Genomic DNA, 16,269 nt, shown 5'->3' on the forward strand with positions numbered 1-16,269 from the left:
GTCTGACTACCCCTCTTCAAGAATGTACGTTCCATGAGGAGCAGGGTTTCTGTCTATCATTAATGGATCCCCCACCCCACCCCGATGCAGAGTAGTGCCTGGCGCAGGGTATAGGGATCCAGGGAATGTTTGTTGAATGAACGACTGAGGTGTACCTGTGAGCACAAAGGGAAATACGGATTCTGGTTATCCAGGGACACCATGTCTAACATAGGTGCTGGCACATGAGCTGTCAGTTGCGTAGCTGAACTGACCAGTGTATAAAATAGAGACAGTGGAATGTTCTGTACTTAAAGTTTTTTGCCTAGTAAATGCCACACTCACCTAGTATTTTGCCTCTGACACTAGTTCTGGCCTAGCTGGCCTCAAAAAAGTCAAATCCTAGTGGCCTTTTATGCCTCCCTTATCTCTACCGTCCTTTAGTTGGTTGTCATGTGTTTCTCAACTCTATTTCTGGTTTTGGCTTCTGCAGCCCGCCAGCATGTTTAGTTTCTTATCCTCTGTGTGAACTAGGACTTCCTTTCTATGCATTGTGCAGCCTAGGGGACTGCCCCATACGTGTGCTTTCCCACTTGTCGTTGAAGCTCACATGCCCTCTTGGCTTCTGTCTTTCTGGACTGGGATCCTAAGCAGACCCATCCTTACTCCTGGGCGTCTGTAGAGACAGAAGGCGGCGCACGTGATCCTGCTGTGCAGCAAGGGTTGAGAGCCGCCGGCTTGAGTGGTGCGGTGCTGGTTAGGAGGGCCGTACTTGTGTAGAAAGAAGCATTTCCAGATGTGCATCGAGCTCAGTGTCTTGTTGGCTCTCGTTGCCATGGTGATCTCTTCAGGGATGGTGACAGCCACTCCCACAACCCTTGCTGGTAGTCCTGTAGTCTGTGACTTTTAAAGTCCCATTGGAATGTTTCCTAGGAGAGAGAGAGAGTGGGGGGGCGGGGTGGGGCGGGGGAGGTACACTTGTGTCCTGGAATCCTCTACCCGGCACTTCACTGTTGACACATCCCAAAGTCGTTAACCATCTTGTCTCTGGAGTTATTCTGCCTGGTAGACTGGCATCAGGATGTGAAGGCGGTGTTTGGTTTCTGGTGAAGGTGAAGACGGTGAGCAGAGCCTATTGGAGCTTCAGGAGACCTTGGGTTCTAGATCCCCGCCTTAACACTTGACACCATACACACAGGACGCCTTGCTGGCCTGCAGAGCCACATGGCAGAAACCTGAGAGACGTACGGCGCAGGCTTCTCAGCCTCATCCTCTTGACACGTTGGACCAGATGAGTCTCTGTTGAGGGGCTGTCCTCTGCTGTGCAGGATGCTGAGCGTCCCCACAGCATCTTTGCCTCCACGCGACGCTGGCAGCACTCTCCCTGCCTGGCGCCCCTACCCTAGGGGCCGTGACCGTCTTCAGACACAGTATGTCCCCCTCAGCTGAGGCCTGTGGTGTGGCGTGATGGTGGACCCCAGTCTCTGCCCTGGAACTGGGCTTGTGCTTTGACTCTGCCTTGTCCTCTCTGAGTGACTTTGGGCAACTCCTTAACCGCTTTGAGCTTCAGTTTCCTCACCTGTAAAATGAGGATAATGGTGATTGTACCTATCACACGGTTGCTCTGAGCCCTGGCTGAATTAATACATATAAATGATTTAGCGCCTATCTCAGCCCAGTAATAAACAGTCAGGAGGAAATGGCAGCTATTTTTATTGTGGAGGACTTATGTTATAGACACGTTTAGCTGAAGTGCCCAAGGCAAAGTCAGAGAGAGCAAGAAGCGAGTCTGAATGAGGTGGCCTTGGGGCGCGCCCAGGATGGGATGCAGCCAGAGCTGGGCTGTCTGTCCTCTTTGGTTCTGTCCTGACTTTGATCACATGACCGTCTAGCCACGCGCTCCCAGCCTGGGCACTCCAGGCATTTGGGGCCAGAGCATTCTCTGTGCTGTGCTGGGTGTCCTGGGATGTTGATCTGTTTCCCTGGTCTCCACCTGCTGGATGCTGGTAGCACCCTCCCGCTGTCATGACAACCAGAAATGTCCAGATGTTGCTCAGTGTCCCCTAGTGGCGGGGTGGGGGACTCCCATAGTTGCCCCCCATTGAGAACCCCCGATCTGGCCTGACCAGATAGCAGTCCGGAGATTTTCAAGGGTGGTTTGTCTTTCTTTACTCACCTGACTTGTTTTTTGCCTTTTGTTTGTTTGGCTTTTGGCCATGCTGTGCAGCATGTGGGATCCCTGACCAGGGATCGAACCCATCTCCCCTGCAGTGGAAGCTCAGTCTTAACCACTGGACTACCAGGGAAGTCCCTCACCTTGTTAATTTCAAACCTAACCCCTGAGAGGATGAGATGCAGCTGACTGTTTATTGATGCGCTAGAATTCCAATGGTTGAAGTTCTCCGTTCACTTGATTCTTACCACCCACTTGCCCTGCCCTCAACTTAATAGTTAGGATAAGTGAGAAACAATTTTTCAAAGTTTCATGAACTTAAACAATAAACATTAACCCTGAGGTTTGCCCTGCAGAGTGTACATTGAACTCCCCCGTGTGTCTCACCTGAGGCAGATTAGGGCTGAGGGTGCCATGCCTTTGTATACTTGGAAGAAAATGTTAAGTTTTGCCCAAGATCCTGTGTACAGACGAAACATGGTTGTAGTTCTGCAAGTTTAAAACTCTTCCACCGTGTCTTCAGCCTGCCTCTCAGTTAACTGGAAAACGGACTCACCCAGCAGTCCCACTGTGGTTGTTTAGTCACTAAGTTGTGTCCAACTCTTTGCATCCCCATCGACTGTAGCCACCAGGCTCCTCTGTCCATGGGATTTCCCAGGCAAGAATACTGGAGTGGATTGCCTTTTCCTCCTCTGGGGGATCTTCCTAACCCAGGGATCAAAGCCAAATCTCCTGACAGGTGGATTCTTTCACACTGTGCCACCATTTCCTGCGGGCATCGTTGGGTATAGGACAGGTCAGGCTCTGCTGTGTGCTTACACGCTGAAGCATCTGGAGAGAGAGAGGTGACAGAAGTAAGGGCAGAGCTTTGAATGGTATTGGGAGGGGGGCGGTGTTTGGGCCTGGCGAAGAGGGTGTTTTAGGTACCAGTCGAATTCCCACCTGAGTTCAGAGACAGAGAATGGTCTGGAGTAAAGTGGGAGATGGGGGCCGTTTGGGGAGCAGTAGGATGCGTCTGGGGGATGTCTGGGGGACTTGGACAGGGCCTGTTTCTCATGTGATGGGAGCTGCCTGACGAAGGCAACGGGCAGAGGTAGCTGCTGCCGCCTCGCCGAGCCTCTGGCAGGTAGCTCTCCATGGTACTTTGAAGCGAGCAGGAGGCAAGATCTGGTGGTGGTGGCGGCGCCAGCAGCAAGCAGCAGGGGTTCTCTGTTTTGTTTCGACGTTTGTTTTGCCGCCTTCCTGTGATCCCGTGGAGCCCTGTCCAGCGTGGCTGTGCGCTCCTTGGTGGGAAGCTAGGCCGCTCAGGGCCGCAGAGCAGGTGAGGCCCCCAAGTGTCCACACTCTGCCTCACCCTTGGTTGTCTCCACCTGCTGCAGCTGTGTAGCCCTCACTGCGAGTCCTAACCCCGACTGCACTTCACGCTTACTTTAAGGAGGTTGTGGAGGAAAACTAGAACCCACACTTGGCTGCACCGTCGGAGATGGCTGGAGGAGGCCAGGAGGTCTGCGGTGTCTAGGACCCCACCGGTTTTCTGCAGCACAGAGCCAGAGTCAAAAACCCCAGGCAGGAGTTGTGACCTCACTTCCGGGACAAACAGTATGTAATTTGGTCCGTTGGGTTTGTCTTTGTTTGCTGTTAGTTAGGAGCAGAGTAAGGATTCTAAGGCCTCAGGGAAAAGAACAATCCAGATTTCTGATCTCTCTTGGAAAACAGCACCAGCCTCAGCTGGTGTTCCTGCCCGGCAGTGATGTGCCAGGACTGAGGCACAGCGCCCCCTTGAGACAGGCTGTGCTTCCCAGTCACCACAGGCAGCCCCCCGCCCCAGCCCCCTGCTGCCCCGGCCAGCTGGGAACCTGCCTGCTCCCCCCTCCCCGGGCCTGCCTGACCTCAGCTGGCCTGTGGGCTTCAGTCCAGTGGCTCTAGCACCTCTCAGATGTGTTCAGAGCACTGGGTGCTCCGTGGCAGAGACCCTCAGCAGACGGGTTTGGCGGTCCATCATTAATTCAGGATTCTGTGCACTCGAAATGCTAGTGCTCAGAGCAGCGTTTCTCCAAGATAGTCCAGGGGCACTGGGAGTTTTTCAAGGGGACTTTTCAACCTTTTCAAGGGGACTGCGAGTTCAAAACTATTTTCATAACAATGCAAAGGCATCATTTGCCCTTTTCACACTCCTTGTGAATGGATGGTGCTGTTTTTTTCCCAGAGGTTGTATAGTGTTACAGATGGGCTGCAGAAGCAGATAAGAAAGCCTGGTTGTCTCCTGTTAAGCCAGATGTTAAAACATGGGTCCAAATATAAAATAATGTCCCTCTTCTCCCTAGTGTTTTTGTTTCAAAAATAATAGTTATTATTCATAAAAGTGTGTTATCTAGATAAAACTTCACTATTATTATCTTAAGTAAATTAACTAATTTCTGATGTCTCTTAGTTCAGTTTCTAACATGTTATTATCGTTTAGTCACTCAGTGTGTCCAACTCTTTGTGACCCCATGGACTGTAGCCCACCAGGCTCCTCTGTCCAGGCAAGAATACTGGCATAGGTTGCTGTTTCCTTCTCCAGTTCCCAAGGTCAAAAAGTTTGAGAAACACTGGCTTGGGCCAGTGGAGCCCAGTGTGAAGGGCCTGAGTGGGGCCTGTACAGGGTCTGTGGGACTTTCTCCCCTGTCTCGGGCCTCACAGGAATCTTAGACTGGAGCTAACAGGCAGCCTCCAGCTGATAGCTTGTGGCATAGTTGGAAGTGCTCTGGGTTTGTGTCTCATCTCTGTCACTTACTTGCCCAGGATCTTGGGCAAATTGTTTGACCTCCGGTCCTGCATCTGTAAAATAGGAGCGGTGCTCTCTAGTCTGCGGATTGTTGTGGAGGGAACACGTGGTGGCTGATGGGCCCACTAGCATGTGGGGAGCCGCATCGGTTCCTGCTGTTAGTCCGCTGATGGATCCTAGGGGGAGAGCTCCTTTCGGGCCATAGCCAAGTTTCATTGGTGCTGGTGGGAGCTGTCCTCCAGCCGCACTGTGTCTCATGGGATGTTTGGCAGTGTCCCTGGTCTCTACCCAGATGTCTCCGGATATTGTCAGATGTCCCCTTGGGGGCAAAGTCACCACCGTTTGAGTACCCCTGGGTTAGGGGATTCTGTTGACCTCCCCCTACCTGCCCCCCCCCACACACACACGACTGTGTGGCATAGTCATCTCTACTGAAGTCCTGAGATGCTGCACACATTTAAATATACAGACTGAGTGGGGAGGGAGAGGAGGTTATTCACAGAAGCTGGGGTGCCACCCTGATTTGTGCATTCTGACCCACTGAGAATTTACTTCGGTGTACAGCATGAGCTAGGGAATCTGACCCGGCCTCCTTGTACATAATTAACGTGTGGTTTCTCAACTGCACAGTTGATGTGTGGGTGGCTCATTCTCTGGGCATGGGGGAGTCATCCTGTGTACAGTGAGATGCTGGTCAGCATTGTGATCTCTGTTTACCAAATGCCAAATGCCGTTAGCAGCTCCTGCCCTCATGGGAACCAAAAATGTTCAGACATCACCCAGTGGGAGGGAGGGGGGCAAATAAAACTGTCCAGAAGTAAATTGTTTGCCAGGTAGAGCTTAGGGCTCACCCTGCCGACCTTTTTTTTCCCATATGGCCTCTTGGCAGCCGTTGGCATCATGGTGTGATGGACTTCATGTCCCAGTTAAGGGGAACTGTTTTCCATGACCTTCAGCACTGTTCCAAGTTCAAGATGAGGGCATTCCAAGATGCTCTGTGTTTGAGCAATCCCCTTGCACAGGGGTTGAAGCTCAGGGCCGGGTCTGTTGGAAGAGTCGGCCTGTCCCAGTGTGCCCACCTCCAGCCACTGAGTCTCAGAGCCTAGCTCATGCTTCCCAGTGGGTCATTCTGACTCCCTGGGCACCTGTTCTCCTGACAGAGATGATAGTGGTTTCTCCACGCCCTGTTCAGGAGGCAAGCCTCACTTTTGCATCGTATTTTAAATGCCTTTGCTAAATTAAACATCCTCCAGGCTGGCCACACTGGATTTCAGGAATTCGTCAGCCCAGAATGAACGCCTGTGTTGTATCTGTCACAGCACAGCAAGCTTGGGCAAAATAGTTCCAGAGAATGTGGCCTCTACCATGGCAGGAGTTAGAAAAGAAGGCCCCCTGTGCTCAGAGGAGAAAGAACCTTTTGCAGCATTGAGTGGCCATAGGGAATCTGAGCACCCAGGGCCTGGGTCACGCATCATCAGTGCCACATGGATGGGACCCCTGTTCATGGAGTCTTGTTGTCAGAGTGAGGGTCCTGTCAGCCGCTGAGCGAGTGGACCATGCTTCCACAGCCTCGCACGGTCGTCTCAGCCCTCCCCCAGCTCAGACACTGGAGGCTCTGTCCCCAGAACAGTCAGACTCCCATCCACCGGAGATCTCTTCTCCTCACCACCCCCGGTGACCTTATTAAAAACATCCCAGCACACCAAGATGGGAAAGATTGCCCGAGGACCCCTGCCAGGGTGGGGTGGGATGTGAATGCCGCACCTCCACTCACTCCTCACCACACACCCCCTCCCTCCCCACTCCCACTCCCCCCGTCCCCCCAGGAGCTCTTGGGTCACGTAGGCCTCAGGGTTCTTCCTGCCCTTTGTTCATTCACGCTGAGGGCCCCCCCCCCCCCCCCGCCGGGTACTCTGCCTTCGCCTGGCTCACTCCCTCACCCACCCAATGCCCCCTTGTGACCCCTGCACGCCTCTGCTTCGTGTTTTTCCTTCCCTCTTCCCACTAGAAGAGGGCTGTCGCCTCATCCACCTTTCGTCCTGTCTCTGGCCCCTGGGCCCTTGTGGGTGCTCAGGAGGTCGTACTGCTGTGAGCAGGGCTTGGCCGGTGGACTGGCCAATCATCTCGGTGATTCTCTCGGCCTCAGAAGGGTTCCAGGGATTCTGAGAAATGGAGAGTGTGTGGTCAGGCAGCCCTTGGAGAGGGACTGGCAACTGGAGTTGAGTCCAAGACCCACGCTTTGAGATGGCGTCCGTGTATCTGCAGTGTCCTGTGTGTAATTAGAGTAAGATAATAAAGCCAGCCGCTTCCCGAGCTCTGGATGTGCGTCTTTGGGTCCAGTCCTTCTGAACCGACAGAGTGGGGGTCCCATCTGCGCTGACAGACACAGGCATGTGTGGAAAGAGTTCACCTGCAGGGGATCCCAACTCCGGGTGGTGGAGGCCCACCTGAACGCACACAGAACCCAGTGCCCGCGTTTCCAGGTTTCCTTGGTTGGTCTGCAGCCTCCGCAGAGGTCTTGTAGTCCTGAGATTGCGTTTGGGAGCTCCCCCCCTTCATGCCCAATCTCAGCTCAGCTGTGCTCTTGTCACGCCATCTAGTGGTAGAACAGAGAACTACTGTCGAAGCTGGCTCCCTGGTTTCTTGGTTGCTGTAGGTGCGGTTGCTGACTTTGATTTAGTAATAGGCGAATGGGGTTTTTCTGGGATTTAAGGCCCAGGGGTATGCGCAGTGCAGGGTGTGCCCCAGGATGTTGTAGTCTGAGTTGATGGGGCAAGGATGGGAAGGTCGTAGGGGTCTGCTGGGCCAATAGTTCTAGAAGAGAAGAAGGCTGATGTAGCTTGGCCTGAGAGGTTGTGAGGGATGTGAGGCGGCCAACTTGGAAGTCAGGCTTAGGGTTCTGGTCCCACCCCCGCTATGGGGACCCATCATGACTTAGGGCACCCATCTCTCCAAGGCCTCCCAGTCTGGCTCCGTGATTTGCAAATCAGAGATGATAAATGATTTCTCTGCCATGGGGCTGTGATGACACTGAATGAGATGGAGTGTGTGAAGTGCCAGGGTCTGGGAAGGGCCACTGAACAAATATGAGCCATTTGTCATCCCTGCAGTTGTCAGGGTAAGGTTGGAGCCCTGAGCAGTGGCTTGATTTCAGTATGTGAAGGTAACGGTGTGAGGAAGAGCATTCCAGAAAGAAGGGATAAGATCATCATCTCTCAGCCATGTGCTCCTGTGGTCTCTGTGAGACCAGTTGAGAGCTGCCTGAGGCAAAACACATTCGAACACCAAAAAAGGAACGAAGGGGCCCACACCCCACAGTGGCTGGGCCGTGGGGCCTCGGAGTCTGCGGTGCATGAGATCAGAGGCGTCGCCTAGCAACAGCACGATGGAGATCAGTTCCATTCTTCACTGGAGAATTAGCTGGTGGACAGTGTTGACACATTGGTGACAAATTCACCTTTATGTTGCTGCACTGAACTGTTTATAATAATTCCTGAGAAAAGAAACGGCTCGAAGGGTTGAGATAGTAAGTATTGGGGGATTAAAGCGGTTGCCACGTATTAACAGACCGTTGTTTGGCTGGCAAGATGCTTTCCATATTTTTTGCACAGATAAGAAGATTAAGCCACATCAGCCCAGGATTAAAGCTCATTTCGCACAAGTACCTTACTGACATTTTGGTCAAGAATTGTAAGTGGCTTTCCAGATGGGAGCTGTTTCCTGGCAGGTGTTGGAGACATCATTTTAGTAGGGGGATAAACAGAACAGGCCAAGGTGGTCCAGTGTGCTCTCTGGGGTCTACAGTTTCTTCTGTTTAGTTTAACAGACGTCCTCAGGCACAGGCAGTCAAGCCGCCACGGGGGGGTGCCAGAGCTTGTCATGGAGCAGCCGCCCGTGGTTTCTGTGTACATACCTCCCTGCACAGCACAGTGGAAAAGGAAAGCCTGCGTGCGGGGGTGAGTGTGTGTGTGTGTGTGTGTGTGTGTGTGTTTCCAGCTTAGACAGTGGAAGTGTTACACGGAACATCCCACGGTTACACGTTTGACAGATGAAGACGGCGTGGCTTGCCTCTCCGTGGAGCATGCACCTCGGAGTGGGTCTTCATTTTTTCTCTGAGGACCATCAGGATCTGCCCTTGGCTTAACTGCATGCTTGCTCATCCGAAGCAGATGGTCTCGTGACTTGGTGAAAGCCCACCGCTCACCGGCTAGTTTCTTTGGGACTCTTCCAGAGATGTCTGTCTAGAATGTTCACTGTAGCTGCTTTATTCCTGATGTTCCTTCTCAACAGAAAAGTCTCAGTGTCTCAGCTTCGAGGCCCTCCTAAGCGGGAGAGATGGGAGGAAGCAGGCTAGGGTAGTGACTTTCTCCCTTTTGCCCCTGCGGTGGGGGGAGAGCAGTGGAGGTCAGGGGCCAGAGTCAGACCTGCCTGGGTTGGAGGCCCAGCCCCACCTTGGACAAGTCACTTGGCCTGCGTCTCCGTTTCCTGTTCTGTAAACTAAGGACCTGCCCTTTCAGGTGATTGTGAAGATTCAGGCAGGACAGTGTTGCCAGCAAAGCACTGAGCACCTGCCTGGTCCATCAGTACCCCACAATCAGTGACCACTGATGGGTGAGACCATCTGAGGGTCTGGACACCCCATCTGGAGTGTTCTTGCTGTGACTGCATGGCAGAGGCTGGGAGGCGTTTAAAGATGGGTCTCCCAAGACCTGTGTCACCCTGGAGGGTTGGGACACACACCCTCCTACCACGGGGCTGCCGCTGCGGTCCAGGCCAGCTCCTTGCATCTGGGCAGCTGCCGCCACCCACCCTTTCCCTCGGGACTCCTCCACCGTAGACTGGCTTCAGGTCTGTACCCGCTCCATCCCCCTTTCCTGCTGCATCCGAAATAGACACACAAGTCATTTTGTTTTAAGGGTTTTACCACCAGTCAATCTCTGGGCAGAAAAGACACCAGTGAACCCTCCCTGTCCCCTGCCCTGCCTGTAGCGGTGGTGTCAGAAAGCCCACGGTTTTAAATCTGTCAAGCATGACGCTTTGTAAAACTCTCCTCTTCTTTCTGACCCTCCTCACCTCCTCTTTCAGGAGACAGTTTAAGGGGCCCTCTTCCTGACAGAGGTGTCACACAGATAACAGAGGTGCCTTCAGGGTGGGGCTTTTACAGCTTCCCACACAGGCACCCAGCCATCTGAGGACTTTCCCCCAACCTGGGCCCTGGGTCAGTAGTTTGTGCTTTAGGAGAAGGACCTGGCTCCTCGGTGATCCCTTTCTTACCCAGAGACCTCCACTCCCAACCGAGAGGATGGTTTATGGACCCTTGGGTCCAGAGGCAGCCTGCACCTCAGGGACCCCCTGACTTCTTCACAGCCATCTTAGTTCCTTTACTCAAGAAAGAAACTACCCGCCTAAGTGTTATTGGTGCTTACCTTCCAGGAGCGTCTCCCCTGGGCCGTGCAGTCACGGGGGGTTGCCCCCCGCTCCTCTCACCCCGGGCTGGGGCGTGTCCCACCCTGACCTTCCTCGAGTTCCTCCAGTGCGTCCTCATGCCTCCCTGCTCCTGGCTGCTTGGCCAAGTGCTGCTCCGCCTTCTGCTTAGAGGCGCTTCCTCCAGAAGCCTTCCCTGATGGGCTGCTCCTCTGCAGCCTCACCGGCTTGGGTGCCCCAGCCCTGCACTCTGTGCTTCCTCTCTGTTGTAATGTTCAGCTAAGTCTGAAGTCGGCTCCTGGCAGGCAGGGGACGTGTCTCTCTGTGTCACTACCACACCCTAGAAACCCTCCTGAGGCAGGGGTAAGGGCTTTCCCTGGCTGGGAGCTGGGATCACAGTTGGGCTGGGGTAGCCCCCTGGGGCCCTGGAGCTGAGGAGGGCTGTGTGGGGGACAGTGGAGGAGGGTTTCAGACCAAGAGCAGCCACCTTGGACTTGGCATCGGCACCTTGGAAAGCTGAGGTGAGGCGGGCACCCCCAGTGCATCCCTGACAGTAGTGCCCACTCTGTCCAGAGGAGGGCCATTCTTCCGGGTGACTTGGGGTTCTGAATCCCGCCCCACTTCACACAGCAGTGCTGACTGCAGTTACCCACTGTTCTCAGGCCTCATCACAGGTGTTCTTGCAAAGGGTTCCCTGGTTAGATAGTTTTGGGCAACATTTAAAACACCTGGTGGACAGACTCTGCACTAAATAGCATGCATTTGATTAACCTTTTACTGTCTTAGGTCTTTGTGGTGGCCTTAGTCTCTACAAATCTGTGGAGGTGGTTTTCTCTTCACGCATGAAAGGAGAGCTGGGCTGGGATTCCAGGCACTCCCTGGAAGCCTCGTTGCCCCGTCCCCCTTGTTGTTCAGTTGCTATGTTGTGTCTGGACTGCGGCACCCCAGGCTTCCCTGTTCTTCACTATCTCCTGGCGTTTATTCAAACTCATGTCCACTGAGTCAGTGATGCTATCTAACCATCTCATCCTCTGCTGCCCTCCTCTTCTTTTGCCTTCCGTCTTTCCCAGCATCAGGGTCTTTTCCAATGAGTTGGCTCTTCTCATCAGGTGGCCAAAGTATTGTTGCTTCAGCTTCAGTTCCTCCAATGAATATTCCAGACTGATTTCCTTTAGGAATGACTGGTTTGACCTCCTTGCAGCCCAAGGGACTCTCGAGAGTCTTCTCCAGCGTCACAGTTCAAAAGCATCAGTTCTTTGGTGCTCAGCCTTCTTTATGGTCCAACTCTCACATCTATACATGACTACTGAAAAAACCATAGCTTTGACTAGACGGATCTTTGTCAGCACAGTGATGTCTCTGCTTTTTGTTATGCTCTCTAGATTTGTCATAGCTTTCCTTCCAAGGAGCAAATGTCTTTTAAAATTTCGTGGCTGCAGTCACTGTCCAAAGTAATTTTGGAGCCCAGGAAAAATAAAACCTGTCACTGCCTCCCCTTTTTCCCCTTCTCTTTGCCATGAAGTGATGGGACTGGATGCCATGATATTAGTGTTTTAAATGTTGAGTTTTAAGCCAGCTTTTTCACTCTCCTCTTCACCCTCATCAAGAGTCTCTTTAGTTCCTCTTCACTTTCTGCCATTAGATTGGTATCATCTGCATATGTGACATTGTTGATATTTCTCCAGGTCTTTATTCCAGCTTGTGATTCATTCAGCCTGGCATTTCGTACGATGTATTCTGCATATAAGTTAAATAAGCAGAGTGACAATATACAGACTTGATGTACTCTTTTCCCAATTGTGAACTAGTCCGTTGTTCCATGTTTGGTTCTAACTGCTGCTTCTTGACCTGCGTATAGGTTTTGTCAGGAGACAGGTAGAGTGGTCTGGTATTCCTATCTCTTTAAGAATTTTCCACGGTTTATTGTGATCTGCACAAAAGCTTTAGCATAGTCAGTGAAGCAGAAGTAGATGTTTTCTGGAATTCCCTAGCTTTCTCTGTGATCCAGCGAATGTCGGCAGCTTGTTCTGGTTCCTCTGCCTTTTCTAAATCCAGCTTACACATCTGGAAGTTCACTTGAGAAAGCAGAGCTGGGCTGGGGTCTCGGGCATACCTTAGGAGCCTCGTTGCCGTTGTCCCCACTCCTTCCCCACGCTGGGATCTCAGTCTCCTGTGTGATGGTGCTCATCTGGTGACCACACAGGTGGTGACACGGGCCAGTTGAAGACCAGCCTGCCTGGAGGAGGGCGCGTGTGTGTTGTCGTGAAGTCAGGACTGACCTACGGGTTACAGGCTTGGGGCCCTGAAGTGGATGAGCAGAAATGGAACTCGCGTGGCTCTGGTACTCTGTGTCTTTGGTAGAGAACTGACTGAAGTTCATGACTGCCAAACCTCCCATCCAAGGGGTCTCCCTGGCCCCAGTGGCAGCATTGCGCTCGCTTTGTGACTGTGTGTCGATCACGTGTCAGGTATGAGACTGCATTTGGCTGTGAACAGGCAGAGGCTCTCAGGAAGCTTATGGTCCAGGGGTAGACGCAGCCGGCGAGCAAATAACCCACCCCGCCCTGTCCCACCGCCACCTGGAGCCCCCAGGCTCCGTGGTGCCAGGCCGCATGTACACACACCCCCCTCCGCTTTCACAAGATGTTTTACCCTGAAGTTTTCTGCCCCCAGTTTCCTCGTCCTCATTTTTCCCATGGTGCCTTGCACCAAGTAAGGGCTTCATCTGCCTATGTGATTACATGGCAGCTGGCACTCCCACAGGAAGAAGGGCGGGGGGGGCGGTTCAGTGCAGACATGACGGACAGTTCTCACCCTCCACGCACCGGGTCATAGGGGCACAAATCTATTCTGGGGGCTGTCTGTGGTCCCTCAGACTCCCTGACAGGCAGCCTTGGTGTCACCCATGCAGATATAAGCCAGAGCAGGCTTCAGGAGCCCAGTTCAAACTGGGAGCTTCCCAGGGGAAGCAGTGTCAGCACCTGGGGAAGAGAAGGCGAGACTGTCTTCCCGGCAGAGGGACTAAAGCGGACGAAAGTCCCAAAGTGACAGAAGCATGGGGCACACGGGAACCAGGGCTCGTCAGTGTCCCAGTCGTGGTCGGCGGGGCTGGCCTGTGCCTCAAGTTGGGGAGGATGTTGCCAGGTTGTAAGCGTGAGTTTCGCACCAGTGGTTTCGGCGGCCACCCCAAGGGGTGAGGGTAGAGGCGGGGAAAGACGGGAGGTCTCAGCCGTGACCGTGGAGGTAAGGAGGGCGGATCCACTCACAGAGCCCAGAGCCCTGTGTGCCCCTCGCTGCCCTCTGCCCCCCGCTGCTCCAGAAGGCACTGGGCAGGCCCCATGAGCCACAGCCAGCCCCCTGCCGAAACCAGTTCAACTCCCACCCCGCCCTGGGGGCCCCGGGCAGCCCCTCCCGGGGCCTCTAGTCACAGCACCAGGGAGCTCTTCCTCTGCTGTCTGCATGCTGCTTCTCCATCTCAGGCCTCCTTGCAGCCCAGCATGGCGCTCATTTTCTCAGTGCCCCTCCCCTTACTCGTCCCTCCCTCAGTTACTTGTTGAGTCCCTTCAGGGTGCCCAGGACTGTTCTCGAGCTTTGGGACAGGAGGGGAGCAAGGCAAGGCAAGGCCTCCCATCTCATGGAGTTGGTGTCTTACTCGGGCCGAGAGGCCCTAACCCTGCACGCGCGCGCACACACACACACACGCACACGCACGCACACACAGTGTGACAGGTGGTAGTGCTGCTATGAGAGCAAGCAGGCATCCTATCCTGTCTTCCCTGGGAGGCCCGTCCCGGGTTTCTTCTCCAGGTGACTGTGTGTTTAGTGAGGTCTGCAGTGGCTAGGCCTCCCCTTTCAGGGACAGAAATCAAGCTCAGGCTGGCTTAAGCAAAAGTCAACATTTGCTGGCTTAACTGAAGAGTCAGGGTGGGAGGTGGGGTCAGCTTTGGGCCTGCTGACTGGGGGCCTCCAGCCCAGCCTCCAGGGCTCCGCTTCCTTCTCTGCCCCCAGCGTTGCTCCCAGCTGCGTTGGCTCGGCTCCAGCTCCCCTTGTGGCGACACTCGGCCGCTGGCAGCCCTGGGATCCTCTCCCACCAGCTTAGCAGCCCCAGCAGAGCAAGGGGGCCCCTTCCCCGGCAGCTCTGGCGAAAGTCCCGGGCCTGAGTGCCGTCACTGCCAGCAGTCTGGCCTCGCTGCCGTGCCTGGTGCCCCCTAGGGCCAGGGCAAACAGCATCTCCCCTCTGGCCTGGAGCCAGGGCTGTAGGAAGTGGGCCTTGGGCTGATGCCAGCTCCTTCCTGCGTGCCCCCAGCCTTGCAGCTGGCCTGGAGTGGAATGCGGAAGTAAGGCTGGGACCCGGGCCCGCAGCCCTCGATGCTGGGCTTGTTGGGCAAAGGGCAGTGGCAGGTGTCTGGCCATCCCCGTGGTAGACGTGTGTGTGGAAAAGCTGCTGCTGTCCCCAGAGTCCCTGCAGCTCACCTTCGCTGTCACTTACTGCCCAGCAATAAGCACGTTCGTTCTTCTTCGTTCACCTGGGTTTGTGGAGCTGCACATCTGTGCTGGGAGACCCTTCCACGCCCCCCACTCTCCTGCCCTGTGGCACTGCAGACTCTAAGCTGTCACTCACGCCAGTGGTGGCGACGTGGGCTGCACCTGGTGAGGACTGTCGTGGTGAATCTGACTCGGGTGCCAGAGTGAGTGAGGCAGTGGAGGAAACGGTCACCATCAGTGGGCCATGATCCCAAAGTGCAGCTGGGCGTCTGTCCTGCTCCTCCGTGGCGTGGGAGTTTTGGGGGTGGGGCGGGCACAGTGTCCTGAGGCCATCTCCCCGCACCTCGTCCCCACACCCTCCTCTTCAATATGGGTGGTCGCCATCGCCCCTTCCCCACACACTGGTCTCTCTGTACTTTCCTCCCCCCACCCCCTTCACAACTGCCCCACCTCCTTACATCGCCACCATCTGCCTCTCAGGCTGCCCGTCACCTCAGGAGCCGCCTTCACACCTGTCCCTCCATTCCGGGCTCCTCTGCTGAGGCTTCAGCTCAGCCTCCTCTCCCAAGATGCCCCAGACCCTACCCTCCGACCAGGTGCCCGCGAGTGCCCTCGTGGCCTGCGAACCGCACACCCATCCTGCCGGGTAAAGGCTGTGCTAGTGCGGGCTCCTGGCTCAGCCCAGGACTCAGGCAGGGGAAGGGCTGTGCAGATGCTGCCCAAGTTCGTAACAACACCCCCCTGCCCCCGCTTCCCATCCATGCCGCCCCCCACAGGGCTCAAGAGCACACCCAGAGCCCTGCACTCAGGCCCCAGACAGAAAGGCGGTGCCCGCTCCGGCGGGTGGCAGAGGGCCAGGGGCGTGGCCCCTCGGACGGAAGACCAGTGGTGCTGACTGAGGACGACCGGCGGCAGCTGTCTCCTGGCCCAGTGACAGTGTCCCTGGGCTTCTCCCTCCAGCAGTGGCTGTGCAGGCTGGGCTTCTCAGTCCTCACAGCGCCACACTCTTCCCTAACTCCTCACAGCTCCACACTCTTCCCTAACGGGCGCTCACTGAGACGCCCCGGTGGGGACGCAGAGCTGACTTGAGCACAGTAATCCTCCAAAGAGCGTGTGCCTCGTGGGCAGAGGTTGTGGATGGGTTGCCCCCGGCCCCAGCTGGCCTGCAGATTTGAAAACAAACATTTTAAACCTGCGGACTTCCAGTGACATGGCCGTTCTAAGCCAGTCTTGAAACCGTTTATTGGTGTGTACATGCACACAGAAAGATGCACATAGCTTTACACACTGAACACTGCACATTTATATCGAGAAACTGTTTTCTAGGTGATCCGATGATCATTCGAGTTACTAGTTTTATATTGGATTTGTGTTTTGTTTTTAACTTATCACAAACAAATGTAGCTGTGTTTACTGTATGAATACAGTGTTGGGGGGAAAA

General features: G+C 54.6%; 1 protein-coding gene across 6 annotated transcripts in view; it reads left to right on the forward strand.

Annotated features, from left to right (window-relative positions):
• Window positions 1–16,269, forward strand: part of RANBP3 (RAN binding protein 3) — a 50,674-nt gene that overhangs the window by 2,155 nt on the left and 32,250 nt on the right. The window lies entirely within an intron of this gene.

This window comes from Capricornis sumatraensis, chromosome 9 (genome assembly GCF_032405125.1).
Source record: "Capricornis sumatraensis isolate serow.1 chromosome 9, serow.2, whole genome shotgun sequence".
NCBI lineage: Eukaryota > Metazoa > Chordata > Mammalia > Artiodactyla > Bovidae > Capricornis > Capricornis sumatraensis.